Source organism: Stegostoma tigrinum, chromosome 5, assembly GCF_030684315.1.
Source record: "Stegostoma tigrinum isolate sSteTig4 chromosome 5, sSteTig4.hap1, whole genome shotgun sequence".
NCBI lineage: Eukaryota > Metazoa > Chordata > Chondrichthyes > Orectolobiformes > Stegostomatidae > Stegostoma > Stegostoma tigrinum.
Window position 1 is genome coordinate 54,002,909 of NC_081358.1, and position 17,045 is coordinate 54,019,953.

A 17,045-nucleotide genomic window follows, 5' to 3' on the forward strand; every position below is an offset into this window, starting at 1 on the left:
GTGGGTGGGACGAGGTGTATTCTAGGTAACTGTGGGAGTCGGTGGGCTTGAGATGTACATCAGTATCTAGATGGTTACCTGAGATGGAGACTGAGAGGTCCAGGATGGTGAGGGATGTGTTGGAGATGGCCCAGGTGAACTTGAGGTTGGGGTGAAAGGTGTTGGTGACGTGGATGAACTGTTCGAGCTCCTCTGGGGAGCAAGAGGCGGCGCCGACAGTCATCAATGTAATGGAGGAAGAGGTGGGGTTTGGGGCCTATGTAGGTGCGGAAGAAGGACTGTTCCACGTAACCTACAAAGAGGCAGACATAGCTTGTGCCCATGCGGGTACACATGGCCACCCCCTTTGTCTGTAGGAAGTGGGAGGAATCGAACGAGAAGTTGTTGAGGGTGACGATGAGTTTCGCTAGGCGGATGAGGATGTCAGTGGAGGGGGACTTGTCGGGCCTGCAGGACAGGAAGAATTGGAGGGCCTTTAGGCCATTTGCATGAGGAAATCAGGTGTATTGGGACTGGATGTCCGTGGTGAAAATGAGGTGTTGGGGGCCAGGGAATTGGAAGTGCTAGAGGAGGTGGAGGGTGTGGGTGGTGTCACGCGCGTAGGCGGGGAGTTCCTGGACCAAAGGGGAGAAAATGAAGTCCAGATAGGTGGATATGAGTTCGGTGGGGCAGGAACAGGCTGAGACAATAGGTCGACCAGGGCAGGCGGGTTTGTGGATTTTGGGTAGGACATAGAAACGGGCCGTGCGGGGTTGGGGAACAGTAAGGTTGGAGGCTGTGGGTGGGACATCCCCTGAGGTGATGAGGCCATGGATGGTATTGGAGATGATGGTTTGGTGCTCGGGGTGGGGTCATGATCAAGGGGGCAGTAGGAGGAGCTGTCGGAGAGTTGGCGTTTGGCCTCGGCGATGTAGAGGTCAGTGAGCTATGCTACCACTGCGCCTCCCTTGTCTGCGGGTTTGATGGTGAGGTTGGGGTTGGAGCAGAGGGAGTGGAGGGCTGCCTGTTCTGTGGGGGAGTGGTTGGAGTGGATGAGAGGGGTGGAGAGGCTGAGGCGGTTAACGTCTCAACGGCAGTTGGAGATGGAGGTCGAGGGAGGGTAGGAGGCCTGGGGGTGGTGTCCAGGAAGAGGGCTTGTGTTGGAGGCGGGTGGAGGGAGGGTTAGGCTCCTGGTTAAAGTAGTAAGCGTGGAGGCGAAGGCGGTGGAAAAACTGCTCGATGGAACGAATGGACCAGTCACGTTTGGACAGTGTCTTCCTCACATCTTGCATTCCACTCTAGCTTTGTACCTTCAACAAACCCAGATGTGTCATGATATTTTTCTTCATCTAATTGATTATAAAGTGTTGTATCAGGGCTTTAGGACCCTCGTGCAACTTTGCAATGACTTTTTGGAGCTACTTGACACTGACTGTAAGTAGCACAGTGTGGGTGAAGTTAATTAGAAACGAGATAGACAGGAAGAAATGTGCAGAAAATATTTAGAGTAGACCTTCTAGCATTAGATGATAGAGTTTATCGAATAGTCTTTCCACAATGTAGCAGTAAGATTAGAGTCTGATATATCCCACATTACCATATATTGGTCTTAATATGTCATAAACAATGTTACAAAGAAATCTAAGCCTGAAGACAGTACGTGGCAAGTTTGTCTTGAACCTAAACTCATGGATATGACCATATTATCCACATAACAAGAAAGAAAATAACTGATTTCCCTATCACCGATCCTTTTGATATTCTACTAGTCGCAACCTACCAACTTGATATGTCCCATTTATAGAGCCATAGAGTCATTCAGGTTGGAAACAGACTCTTTGATCCAACTTGTTTGCACCCACCAGATATTGCAATTTGACTGCCATTTGTCAGCATTTGGCCCATATCCCTCTAAACCCTTCCTATTCATGTACCCATCCAGATGCCTTCTAAATGTTGCAATTGTACCCACCTCCACTACCGCCTCTGGCAGCTTGTTCCATACATGCACCATCCTCTGTGATTCAAAAAATACTCCTCAGGTCCTTTTTTTTTAATCTTTCCCTACTTGTCCCTGTGCCTTTTTGACATTTCTGTTCATTGTCCCAAATTGATTTTGATTATTTGAGGAAAACTGTCTTCTCCTGTTTGACAATTTCTCGGGGCTTAACCTTTCCCCAACATCCCTTTTCCGGCTGACAGCTTCTAAGGCACCGAGTTTCTATTTTAACTCTGCATTTTCTAACTGTAACTCCTCAACTTCTGACTTCAGCTCCCTTATTGCAGTATTTCTGTGCTTTAATATATATTCCGGACCAAGTTTCTGCAAAAACACAATAAATTCCCAACACCTATCCTCTCTGGGTGTGTGCTTTCCCACGGACTTCCTGACTGACTGTTACAAACAATCCGGTGCCTCAGGGATCATAATGTCACAAGTTTTGCAAGACTTTATCCATTTAAAGTAACTTCTTATTCAAATATTATGTAAGCACGTTCTCCCATTCAGATTGGCTGTAATGATTTCAGTGCTAAGCTCCAAAGCCAAATTAAATAATACAAATGTTCCAACTAAATCTGAAAATTCTTACCTCTTACCCCATCCATTCATTTGAATTCCCGGCCATCACAAGGGGCAGCCTTCCCCTTAATTGGAAATCAGGCAGAATTTAAGGTTGTTAGGTTCGATTATGGAGCAACTTAAGTGTCACTTTTTATCAAAGCACCCAGGAATACCAATTGTTGTGGATACATCACCACAAGTTACCTTTAATTCAGGTACTTATTAGAAATTTCACAGACAATCAAGTAGTGAAACAATGATTTAAGCCTTATTAGGGCCTGTTAATTAAGCAAGGATAAGCCTGCAACCCAATTAGCAATTATCTGATTAATGATGAAATCCGGCCAGGATTTCAGCCTACAGTGATTTGTCTCTGGAAATGTCCAGGATTTGGTCCTTGTGCAGTGTTATTTTTCAAAGTTCTGCTTTTGAGTTATTCTGGTGTTGGCTTATTATATAGTTTTTCTCTCTTTAAAGTATGTCATGTGGTATTATTGATATCCTTTAGATTCTTTCATCCCCAATATTGGTTATACTTACAGAGAACTGAAGGCTGCAGCTTGCCTTCTCGGCAAAAATAGCTCCTTTGTTAAATTTGGTGTTAGCTGTCTGTTTAAAATACAGCTTTTTCCCGCAATTAACCCCTTCAGAACATTGCTTCTGCAGGCAGATCTTAATTGTCAATTTGTCATGAAGCAGGGGTTATTAAGTAGTTATGTCCTCTCTCTCAAGGAAACAGCTTGTTTATGTTGTTTCTTCCCGGGAATGATTAATTCACATGGCATTGTAATTCCCTTTATCACAGTTTCTTGTTCTGTTCAGCCGAAGAAACGATTTGTTTCAAAAATATCTTAATTGCTATTTCTTTCAATCCATATGTAACAGTTCGTCTTTGTTGATTTATACAATCCATGAACCTTTATTAGAATTCTGAAGTACATTGTCACACCCCTCTCACCTTAAACCTATGCCGTCCAGTTTTGGATTCCCACCCTAGGAAAAAGACCTTGGTTTTTCACCCTATCCAAGTCCCTCATGATTTTATAAATTTCTATAAGGTCACCCCTCAACTTTCGATGCTCCAGAGAAAATAGCTCCAGTTTTTCCCTGTAACTCAAACCTCCACTCCTCGCATCATGCTTGTAAATCTTTTTTGCACCTTCTTAAGTTTAACAATATCCTTCCTATAGAAGGAAGACCAAAATATATGCAGTATTCTAAAAGTGGACTCACAAGTTCCTGTACAGACTCAAAATAACAATCAACTCCTAGACTCAATGTTCTGACCAAAGAAGGCAAGAGTGCTAAATGCCTTCTTCACCAACCTGTCCACATGTGACTACACTTTCAAGGAACAATGCACCTACACCCCAGATCTCTTTATTTGGCAATGCTCTCCAGGGCACTACCATTAATTATATTCATCCCTCCTGTTTGCTTCCTTGCCATTAACTGATCCTCTATCCATGAAAATATTTTAGATGCTCTTTCATGATCCCCTATCCTGTGCAGCAGCTTGTCAAATGCCTTTTGGAAATCCAAGTTTGCTACATCTACAAGATCCCTTTTATCTACCATAGCAGTTATACCCTCAAACGAATGTATTAAATATAAAACATATTTTTCTCCTTTCAAGACTGCATTGACACTGTCCAATTATTTTACAATTTTTAAAGTTTAATTTTAAGACTTCATTTATAATAGATCCTGGCACAGTCCTGGTGTTAGTCTAACTGACCTACAGTTCCCTGTTTTCCCGCTTGTTTCGTGAGCAACAATGCCGCATTTTTAATTTCTGATCTACTGGGAGTATTCCAGAATTTATGATTGTAAATCATAGACAGTGCATCCACTAACTTTACAGCTATTTCTTTTAGAATCCCAGGTATAGGCCATCTAATTGGATTTTTGTTCCTTAAGAGTCTTGAGTATGTTTTTTCTGCTGATATTAATTATTTTAATTTATTCAGCCTCACTTATCCTTGGATTATCATTTCTTTTCAGTATATGACTTTTGTTTTCTACTATGATTTCATATACAAAATACCTGTTCAATATCAGTCATTTTTCCCTTATTCCCTGAAATAACTTTTCCTGCATCCCTTTCAAAATGTCCAACATTAACTTTAGCTACTTTTTTTATATACTTGCCAACACCTGTTAACAATTTCTGCATGTTAGGTTCGTGGCACGCTTCCTCTTATATTCCATTTTTTCACTTTTTTACCAACTTTTTGGTAGTCCTTTTGCTGGTTTATAAAATATTCCCAGTCCTCAGACTTACTACTATCCTTAGCAATGTTGTGGTTATTTACTTTTTATCTAATATTATCCTTAAATTCCTGAATAAACCTGCTGGCTTTGTCTTGCTGAATATTTGGTTTTTGGTGAAATTTTCCCAATTCTGGTTGTATGGTGAGAGATATTTGACACATAGTTCTAATTTACAACAACTAGGTTTTATGCTGTCAGGGCACAACAAAACTGTTGATGCACCAATATTGCCTGATTAGTTATATTTCTTTCTAAGTTAACTCTGACTTGCAATTTTGCGTGAGTGTTGTATAACGAAAAAAACTTGGATATTTTTGAGTATTTACCCTCCAAAAATAATTAGTAAATTTGACTTGAATCAAATTACTTGTAATAGTTAAGAACTAACTTGTTTAAAAAAATTACAAATGAAACATTAAAATTTAACGTGACTTTGAGAAGTCATTGAGAACATGAATGCTGTGAAGTTATAATGACTTTATAATCATTGCCGTGAAAGTAATTACATTTTCAAAAATGTTGTAATAAATTTTCCAGCAATATCTGAGTCATGAGTATTTCATAATCGCATTAGTGAGCTGACCAGCTGTTCTATATATTTCATTGTCAAATGAATAATAAGTACAATTTTCTATAATAGTAACCCACTTTAACCTTTTGACTACACTTTGCTTGTGGAGTTTATGGAGGACTTATTTTTCAAACAGACGGTACCAGTTGAAGTAAAATCTGTTTAAAATCCGCGACTAATCTGCAGGTATTTTAATTAATTGCTTCTGATATTTAATTTTACAGCAACAAAACCAGGCAGACCAAGAAAATATGTCTCAATCCATGCCACTACCTTTTGTCATTTTGATAGAAAAGTAGCTTTTAAAAGGAAATGTATTGTTTTCTTCTGGTGTCTACATTTGCACATCAGGGGAATAAAGTGACAATGCAGTGGACCTGTACATTCCTGACTTTGCTGTGCTGTCAAAGGGATGTAAGCAGTGACTGGTGACTTGTGATAAAGCCACTCATTAATACTGTGCATTGTATGGATAACATCTGAAATCAATAATTGCAAAATTATTACAGAAAGAGTCCAGTCAGTCCATCATGTCTGCACTTGCTCTTCAAATGAGCATTATTATATAGTGCCAATCTTCTACCTTTTCCTTGTATCGTGCACACCATTTCTGTTCAAATAATAATCCCATGCCGTCTCGAATGCCTCAAATGAAACTTCCTCCACCACATTTCCAGGCAGTGCATTCCATACCCTAATTACTGATTGTGTGAAGTTTTTCCTCACTTGGCACTGCTTCACTTGCACATCACTTTACATCTGTGCCCTCTTGTTCTTGTTGCTTTTATGAGTGGGAATGGCTTCTCGCTATTTGCTCTAGCCAACCTGCTCATGATTTTGAAAATCTCTACAAATCTCTTCTTAGCTGCCTTCTGTCCAAGAACAGTTCCAACTTTTGCAGTCTATCCTCAGTTCAAATCATTTTAGTTTTTAAAAAAAAGATATTCAGTCAGCGTGAATGATAGGAGCCGTACAATAAACTAGTAGCCCTGTTTATACACACCCTCTGTTTGCAGAAATATTTTATCTTTTGCCATGCAGATTGGTATATCAGTGGCAGGTCAATAAATGAATACACTTTAAACGTTGAATATGACCAAGAGGGCTGTTGTTAATTCCTGACAGGAGTGGATAACCATTCTGCATGATGGCGTGAATTATAAGTCCATCAGATTTAAGGGAGCAGGACTTGCTGTAAGTTCAGACACAAGCAGCAGGGGATTTGGTTAAGATTGAGTTTATAGAAGATTGATTTTTCATGTTCTATCAACAGTGCTCTTGGACTGTAAGATGTAGGAACATAGGTAGGCTGTTTAGCCCATTGAGACTGCTCTGCCACTTAATGAAATGATGACTGATTGAATAATCTTCAACTCCATTGACCTGCCTTATGTCTATAACCCTTGATTCCATTACTCATTAAAAATCTGTTTGAACGTTGAATATTCTTATCAACGCACCCTTGGCAGTCAACCGCAATGAAGACTTCCACAGATATGTTATTGCCTGAGAGAACAAATGCTTCTTTAACTCTGTGTTAAATTGTATTTAGTTAATTACTTTATATCCTTACTCTGAGATTCTGCCATCTGGTCCTGGACAACCTATCTACATCCACTCTCTCAAGACCCCAGATGTATTTCAATAAGTTCCCCTCTTATTCTTCTAAATTCCAGTGAGTACAAACCTATCACACTGGATCTCTACTCATAAGAAAATCCCTCCACGCCCAGGATCAACTTAGTGTAACTTCTGTGGACTGCGTCCAGTGCCAATAAATCTTGGCTTAGATAAGGGACCAAAACTGTTCACTGTATTCTAAGTGTAGTCTGACTAGTGCCTTGTGTAGTTTTATCAAGGCCTGTTTATGTACAGCATTCCATTTGCCTTCCCTGTTATCCACAGAACTTGGATGCTGTCTTTTTTTTGGTTTATGCATGAAAACTCCCAAATCCCTCTTTGCTGTAGCTTACTGCAGTTTTTCTTCATTTAAATAATTTCCAGCTCTCCTAGCCTTCCTGCTAAAGTGCATAACCTCATATTTACCCAAATTATATTCTACATGCTAAGTTTTTGCCCACTAACTTAACTTGATTATGTCCTACTGGAAAGTGCATTTGTCGCCCTCACTATTTGCCCTGCAACCTATTTTTATGTCATTAGAAAATTTGACTACAGTACATTTATTTCTGTCAGTGTAAAGTTTAGATTATCAGGGATCATATTTTCTGAACAGGGATCAATTATTTAAAACTGAGATGGGTTAACTCAGAAGATTGTGAATCTTTGGAATTCTTCACCCGCAATAGCTGTGGATGTTTGGTGGTTGAGTTGATTCAAGGGTAAGATCAATAGATATTTGGAATCTAGGAATAAGGGGGTTATGTGAAAACATTGTATTGAGATCAAAGATCAGCCAAGAACTTACTGACTGTCAGATGCAAGCTCAAGGCTACTTGTGTTCCTATTTACATTCTATTATTTGGTTTAGGTGGTGTCACAAAGAAACTGCCCCTATCTCTTCATTCAATATTTGCACATAGCTGCTTCCAGCAAGTATTTCTGGATAGTGATTAAGTACAGGAGTTGCAGATAATTATTCAATAACACAATTTATCTTTTATATTGAGGTTTTTTCTTAACTGCTGTTTAGATAAGTTTACTTTTTGAAAATGTATTAAATTGCTATTTATTTGTACTGTATTTCTTCAAACGCCATTTGAAAATATGTGCAAATTCTTAGAGTTATGGAGCTGTACAGTAGGGAAACAGGCCCTGTGGTCCAAATTATCCATGCCGACCAGGCTGCCATTTACCAGTATTTGGCCCATATTCCTCTTAACCATTCCTATTCATATTCCCATCCAGATGCCTTTTAAATGCTGTAATTGTATCATCTTTCACCAGCTTCTCTAGTAGCTTATTCCATACAAACACAACACCTCTGTGAAAAAGCTGCCCCTTAGGTACCTTTTAAGCCCTTTCCCTCTCATCTTAAACCTATGCCCTCTAGTTTTGGGCTCCCTACCCTGTGGATAAGACCTTGGCTGTTCCCCCTGTCCATGCTCCTCATGATTTTATAAACTTCTTTCAGGTTACCCCTCAGCCTCCGACACTCCAGGGAAAATAGCCTCAGTCTATTCAGCCTCTGTCTAGAGCTGAAACTCTCCAACCCTGGCAACATCCTTGTAATTTTTTTCTGAACCGTTTCAAGTTTCACAATACCCTTCCCGATAGCAGGGGGACCAGAATTGCACACAGTATTCCAAAAGTGGCCGAACTAATGTGCTTTATAGCCTCAACATGATCGCCCAACTCCTGTACTCAATGCACTGACGAATAAGGGTAAGTGTACCAAACGCCACCACCTTCACTATCCTGTCTACCTGCAACTTCACTTTCAAGGAACTATGAACCTGCTGTCCAAGGTCTCTTCTTTCAGCAACACTGCCCAGGACCTTATTATTAGGTGTCATAAGTACTGCCCTGATTTACCGTTCCAAAATACAATACTTCACATTTATCTAACTTAAGCTCCCCACTGCCGCTCCTTGGCCCATCTGCTCAAGTTTCCGTTGTGCTCTGAGGTAACCTTCTTTGCTGTCCACTACTCCATCAATTTTGGTGTCATTCACAAACTTACTAACAATATCTCCTATGTTCACATCCAAATCATTCATAGAAGTGACGAAAATCAGTGGACCCAACACTGATCCTTGTGGCACATTGCTGGTCACAGGCCTCCAGTCTGAAAAACAACGCTCTACCACCACCGTAATAAAATGTGAGGCTGGATGAACACCGCAGGCCAAGCAGCATCTCAGGAGCACAAAAGCTGATGTTTCGGGCCTAGACCCTTCATCAGAGAGGGGGATGGGGAGAGGGAACTGGAATAAATAGGGAGAGAGGGGGAGGCGGACCGAAGATGGAGAGAAAAGAAGATAGGTGGAGACAGTATAGGTGGGGAGGTAGGGAGGGGATAGGTCAGTCCAGGGAAGACGGACAGGTCAAGGAGGTGGGATGAGGTTAGTAGGTAGAGGGGGGTGCGGCTTGGGGTGGGAGGAAGGGATGGGTGAGAGGAAGAACCGGTTAGGGAGGCAGAGACAGGTTGGACTGGTTTTGGGATGCAGTGGGTAGGGGGGAAGAGCTGGGCTGGTTGTGTGGTGCAGTGGGGGGAGGGGACGAACTAGGCTGGTTTAGGGATGCAGTAGGGGAAGGGGAGATTTTGAAACTGGTGAAGTCCACATTGATACCATTAGGCTGCAGGGTTCCCAGGCAGAATATGAGTTGCTGTTCCTGCAACCTTCGGGTGGCATCATTGTGGCACTGCAGGAGGCCCATGACGGACATGTCATCTAGAGAATGGGAGGGGGAGTGGAAATGGTTTGCGACTGGGAGGTGCAGTTGTTTGTTGCGAACTGAGCGGAGGTGTTCTGCAAAGCGGTCTCCAAGCCTCCGCTTGGTTTCCCCAATGTAGAGAAAGCCACACCGGGTACAGTGGATGCAGTATACCACATTGGCAGATGTGCAGGTGAACCTCTGCTTAATGTGGAATGTCATCTTGGGGCCTGGGATAGGGGTGAGGGAGGAGGTGTGGGGGCAAGTGCAGCATTTCCTGCGGTTGCAGGGGAAGGTGCCGGGTGTGGTGGGGTTGGAGGGCAGTGTGGAGCGAACAAGGGAGTCACGGAGAGAGTGGTCTCTCCGGAAAGCAGACAGGGGTGGGGATGGAAAAATGTCTTGGGTGGTGGGGTCGGATTGTAAATGGTGGAAGTGTCGGAGGATGATGCGTTGTATCCGGAGGTTGGTAGGGTGGTGTGTGAGAACGAGGGGGATCCTCTTAGGGCGGTTGTGGGGGAGCGGGGTGTGAGGGATGTGTTGCGGGAAATACGGGAGACGCGGTCAAGGGCGTTCTCGATCACTGTGGGGGGAAAGTTGCGGTCCTTGAAGAACTTGGACATCTGGGATGTGCGGGAGTGGAATGTCTTATCGTGGGAGCAGATGCGGCGGAGGCGGAGGAATTGGGAATAGGGGATGGAATTTTTGCAGGATGTTGGGTGGGAGGAGGTGTATTCTAGGTAGCTGTGGGAGTCGGTGGGCTTGAAATGGACATCAGTTACAAGCTGGTTGAGTGAGATGGAGACTGAGAGGTCCAGGAAGGTGAGGGATGTGCTGGAGATGGCCCAGGTGAACTGAAGGTTGGGGTGGAAGGTGTTGGTGAAGTGGATGAACTGTTCGAGCTCCTCTGGGGAGCAAGAGGCGGCGCCGATACAGTCATCAATGTACCGGAGGAAGAGGTGGGGTTTGGGGCCTGTGTAGGTGCGGAAGAGGGACTGTTCCACGTAACCTAGTTAACCAGCTTGTAACTGATGTCCATTTCAAGCCCACCGACTCCCACAGCTACCTAGAATACACCTCCTCCCACCCAACATCCTGCAAAAATTCCATCCCCTATTCCCAATTCCTCCGCCTCCGCCACATCTGCTCCCACGATAAGACATTCCACTCCCGCACATCCCAGATGTCCAAGTTCTTCAAGGACCGCAACTTTCCCCCCACAGTGATCGAGAACGCCCTTGACCGCGTCTCCCGTATTTCCCGCAACACATCCCTCACACCCCGCTCCCCCACAACCGCCCTAAGAGGATCCCCCTCGTTCTCACACACCACCCTACCAACCTCCAGATACAACGCATCATCCTCCGACACTTCCACCATTTACAATCCGACCCCACCACCCAAGACATTTTTCCATCCCCACCCCTGTCTGCTTTCCGGAGAGACCACTCTCTCCGTGACTCCCTTGTTCGCTCCACACTGCCCTCCAACCCCACCACACCCGGCACCTTCCCCTGCAACCGCAGGAAATGCTGCACTTGCCCCCACACCTCCTCCCTCACCCCTATCCCAGGCCCCAAGATGACATTCCACATTAAGCAGAGGTTCACCTGCACATCTGCCAATGTGGTATACTGCATCCACTGTACCCGGTGTGGCTTTCTCTACATTGGGGAAACCAAGCGGAGGCTTGGAGACCGCTTTGCAGAACACCTCCGCTCAGTTCGCAACAAACAACTGCACCTCCCAGTCGCAAACCATTTCCACTCCCCCTCCCATTCTCTAGATGACATGTCCGTCATGGGCCTCCTGCAGTGCCACAATGATGCCACCCGAAGGTTGCAGGAACAGCAACTCATATTCCGCCTGGGAACCCTGCAGCCTAATGGTATCAATGTGGACTTCACCAGTTTCAAAATCTCCCCTTCCCCTACTGCATCCCTAAACCAGCCCAGTTCGTCCCCTCCCCCCACTGCACCACACTACCAGCCCAGCTCTTCTCCCCCCCCCCCCCACCCACTGCATCCCAAAACCAGTCCAACCTGTCTCTGCCTCCCTAACCTGTTCTTCCTCTCACCCATCCCTTCCTCCCACCCCAAGCCGCACCCCCCTCTACCTACTAACCTCATCCCACCTCCTTGACCTGTCTGTCTTCCCTGGACTGACCTATCCCCTCCCTACTTCCCCACCTATACTCTCTCCACCTATCTTCTTTTCTCCATCTTCGGTCCGCCTCCCCCTCTCTCCCTATTTATTCCAGTTCCCTCTCCCCATCCCCCTCTCTGATGATAGGTCTAGGCCCGAAACGTCAGCTTTTGTGCTCCTGAGATGCTGCTTGGCCTGCTGTGTTCATCCAGCCTCACATTTTACTATCTTGGAATTCTCCAGCATCTGCAGTTCCCATTATCTCCTCTACCACCACTGTCTATCTCCTACCTTCAAGCCAGCTTTTTATCCAAATAGCTGGTTCCCCCTGTATTTCATGTGATCTAACCTTGTTAACCAATCTACCATGAGGAACCTTGTCAAACGCCTCACAGAAGTCTATATAGATCACGTCAACCATGCTGCCTTCATCAATCCTCTTTGTTACTTTTTAAAAAAAATTCAAGTTAGTGGGACACGATTTCCCATGTACAAAGTCCTGCTGACTATCCCTAATAACTCCTTGCCTTTCTAAATACATGTAAATCCTGTCCCTCAGGATCTCCTCTAACAAGTTACCCACCACCGATGTCAGGCTCACTGGTCTATAGTTCCCTGACACATCCTTACCACTTTTCTTAAATACTGGCAACAAGTTAGCCAGCCTCCAGTTGTCCCACACCTCATCTGTGGCCGTCATTGATACAAATATCTCAGCGAGGTGCCCAGCAATCACTTCCCTAGTTTCCCATAAAATGCTCCTCTCTTCTTTCATCAGATAATATTGTTCAGGGGTGGAAGAAAACTGTCTAAAATGGGACACTTATAAGTGGAATCACTACTTCGATCTCAGCAAACATTTTCACCTACTATCCAGAGTTTTGATCTTTATCTGCCTGGCCCTGGTTACCTTTAGAAAGTGGGTCATCAGCAGCATTATAAAATTTGGAATCTAATAACCGTCACCTTTAAAAAAAAATACCAGACAGAGAAAACAAAGTGTGGAGCTGGATGAACACATCAGGCCAAGCAGCATCTCAGGAGCACAAAAGCTGACGTTTTGGGCCTAGACCCTTCATCAGAGCCATTTAAGAGAAAGCTGGGTTACATCTGTATAGATTTAGCTTCATCATTCTTTATTGCATTCAGTTATTTTTTGTAGAGAGAAATGTAACCCAGATTTCTTTTTCCTTTTATTATTTTGTTACTGCAGTAGGTGCAGACTTTAAAAATCCATGTGTGGCTTTCGATTAACCAACAGTAATTAGTTACAAAGATTTTAAGCAAATGAAAAGAGATCAATGCAAATCAATCTATGGAGAAAATGGTAGCCATTAAACTGTGCCATATTTTGAATCAATGAAACACTTCTAATTGTGTTTCTTCATTTGTGATGGCTCGGTGTTATTGTGTTTGAATAGTCTTCTGTTCTTGTTAATTACACCAAGGCCTGTCATTGTTATTTGATGCTGTGGCAGTGCAAATTGGCAGCTTAGTTAGGAGTTAAGAGTAGCTTATCAAACACTGGTACAGCTGCTCAAAGCTGAGAAGAGCGTGTGCTGTCAGGTTCATTTCCACATGTCAGCTTTGCTTTTTCTTGCTTTATTTGGTTAAATTTCTGGGGTTGAAGGTCAAAGCAAATCAGCATCCTGTTGCAGTACAATGAGAGATTAACTATACCTGCGCATTAGCTTCTATCAGAGCAAAATGGGAGCAGAGTAGAACAAGCAATGAAAATAATATGAGTAATAAAATGAATTTGACAAATCCCACCTACACTAAAAGATTTGTTACTATATGTTGGTCCTAAACATTATGTTCATCAGTAATCTCAATTACACTCTTCTATTTTGCAAATACTTAAAAAGCAAATGGTCCAAATCATTGAAAAATGTAACTAGCTTCTTTTCTAGGTCAGACGCACCAGAATTAAAATCCGTACACTACTGAACTGACATTGTAGTTCAAAGTGTTATGACATTTTTTCTCTCCACAAACTGCATCACATTATTCCATCGTGTCGAATGATGTGAATTCCAAGAATTGTGCATATTGCCAAACAGTGCTTGAGGCAGAATATTAACCAACTCTGAACAGAGTCTTCATAATATCTGCCTGGAAGGGCTGCAATGTAATAGTCAAATTCGCCTGTCAACAAGATGACCCAAAATGATTGCAAGTCAGCAAATTTGTGAACATATGATGTATCAGCTGTGACAGGAGTTAGATTGGAAGTTTGATTTTTATTCAGCAGAATGGAAAGTACGTCTCACTGAAGGTTATCTCACGTAAGTGAGGTTAACCCCTTGACTATCAAATATTGTTGATCTATAGAGAATTATTGCTTGTGCTATTCTAGGATGTTTGTACTCAAACTTTGTTTCCCCTTTAACTCTTTAATTGCGGTAGTTGTCGCATTTGTTGTTAATCAGTTGCCTGCTCTATTTATTCAGGATTAAGTTTTAAACAGGATGTGGGAAAACTAAATTGGTATCAAGTTATAGTTACCAAATTAATCACTGAATTCACTAATTAGATGGAATAACTTGTTTTGAATTTGCAGCCTTTTGCTATCAAAAATCAACTACTTAATCTATCAATGCAATTTAATGACAATTATCAAATTTCTAATTGGCCTTTTCAAATCCATTCATGCAGTGTAGATAGGAAGCACAGTGTAAGGAATTTGGTCAGTGTTGCAAACATTGCACTTAATTTGAGGTAAATTCATAAGAAGAAGTAAAAGCAAGATACGTTGAATCTTGTTTGTTTTGCCTTCTCTGTGTGAATACCCATGACACTGATTTCAAATTGAAATGACTATTTGAACTGAACTTGAACCAACAACTTTCAGCGTTTTATCAAACTGCCAAACATCCACACTGAGAGAAACTGAAATGTATATAATTTCATTCTGTCACAACAAACACGCATGTAGGAATGTTTCCACTTCCTGATTGTGTGGCATTTTTGACAGATAGACATGTGCTGCTCTTTACCATAATCATTCTGTTAAAATGTTTACAGCAATGGAGTGTGGATCTGAACATATAACTAACAGTGACCACATGTTCTGCTGGACATGGGTCTCTAAGGCAGTCAACACCCATTCAATGGAGGCAGCCGTGTAGCCACATGCCACAACCGTAACAGCCGACGTAACTTCCATGGACTCTGCCATCTTTTGTTCAGTCTGTGCGTGGCCTCTAGCATCTCTGCCAATTGTTCCTCTGCCTGTCTGCATTTTCACCTGGTCTGGTGTAGCTGAATCCAGAAGCTCATTCTCTCTATGGGTTGAGTAGGTCACAACCATTCTTGTGTAGTTTTGCACATCTTCCATGAGTTGTGGCAAAAGGTCTATGACGTACTCACCAGATTGTGATCCTGAACCCAGTCTTGAGTGAGCGCCCATTGAGGTGAATACCTTTTGTGCTGGTCAAGGCTGTGGGAGAAATGCCTTGTTGGTCAGTTCTCTGGAGGGGTCTGAATTACCAACCTCCAGAGTGGTGCTGGAGGTGGTGCAAGGCTATCCTCTCTTTCAGTTTGTGACTTGAGGTGAGAACCTGCATTAGAGAACAAAATGAATGAGCGGATGTTAATATATATGGCCTTTCCTGAATAATGTCTCTGGCATTATTCCTGTAGTCCATTTGACAACACCGGACTAGAGGCAACCTCATTGGGTGGCTGTGAAACTCCAGTCTGTCCGTTAGCACAGGCTTTGTTTCTTGTCCTCATCAGCACATTCTGCAGCCGCCTCCTCAACTGGGGTTCAGATCCTGTTATATAGGACGCCTCCAGGTCTTGGAACATTTCTGCTTGTTATGAGTGGCCTTGTCCTACAGAGAGATGGAACGATTGGGTGTCATCTCAGTAGGTGTATGATGTGTTTATGGGCATACTTTCCTATGTCAGCTCCTGACCCCTCCGCAATAAGTGTTTGACAACCAGCCTGTCCTGCGACTTGTTCAAAATGCACCGTGTGAATGGACTCCCACATGTTCAGGTCACATGTTTCATCTGATAAGGTGGCACAGTAGTTAGCACTGCTGCCTCACAGTGCCAGGATCCTGGGTTTGATTCCAGACTCTGGCAACTGTACGTGTGGGTTTCCTCAGGGTGCTCCAGTTTCTTCCTGCAGTCCAAAGGTGTGCGGGTTAGGTGGATTGGCTATGCCACAATGTCATAGTATCCAAGGATGTCCAGGCTGGGTGGATTAGCCATGGTGAATGCAGGGTTTCAGGGATAGGGTGGGATGCTCTTCGAAGTGTAGACTTGATGGGCTGAATGACCAGCTTCCACACTGTAGGGAATCTATATGATTCTACGATAATGTGAGTACAATCCTTCAAACTCCTTTTTGATAGCCCTGGCTGCTAATGTCAACACTGTGTGGTGCCGTATTTAATGGTATTTTGTTGTGAATACATGATGCCACTGATACTGATGCAGCACAACAGATTGTTTGTCCTTTTCCTGCACAGCACCCAGGTTTTGGCATTAGCTGCATGGCTGTTAACCTGTGCTGCAGCCTCTAGCAGACAGTTAGTCCTACGTGATATCCTTGGGAAACAAGACCTCATCTTTCTTGGATAGTCTGGAGGGGCTGAAGAATAAGCCCATGTGTTGCCTTCCCCGTGATATCACTCCTGAAGAGCAGATTTGCTATTGAGCTTATTAGTGAGAACCAGCAGATAACGATGTATGAGAATGCTTCCACTCGGAGACCACCAATGGTGCCCCCCCCAAGTCAGGATGTCTGGGTGCTTTTTAAATAGTATGCTAGACCTTTGGCCCCATGATGTAACAGAATCAATATCAACTTCTTCTTGCCACACAATTCGTCATGTTCCCAGGACATGCAGAACCACTTGGCTGTCCACATCATGCACTGAATACATCTGTGTCTTGAAATGAAACAGTAGCCCTCAGGCTCTGAGATAACACTACTACTTCTTGAGAATGACATGAACAAAAGAAAATGGGTAGATTTCCGATCGAGTCAGTGGGGAAAAGATGATTAAGATGAGTCTGGATGCAAAACTTGGCTGAATATTTGTTGTTGTGATATAGTAAATTCTCGCAGCCATGTTGCCTCATTGATCTGATGACAGTTGACTGACTTTATTGGATGACCTGACCTCACTGCATGTTATAATTCGCTTGTAAGTTGGATTA

At 43.3% G+C, this 17,045-nt stretch overlaps 1 protein-coding gene across 5 annotated transcripts in view; it reads left to right on the forward strand.

The window, feature by feature from the left end:
* LOC125451394 (coiled-coil domain-containing protein 102A-like) overlaps nt 1-17,045 on the forward strand; it is a 554,142-nt gene that overhangs the window by 240,404 nt on the left and 296,693 nt on the right. The gene's annotated exons all lie outside the window — the stretch shown is intronic.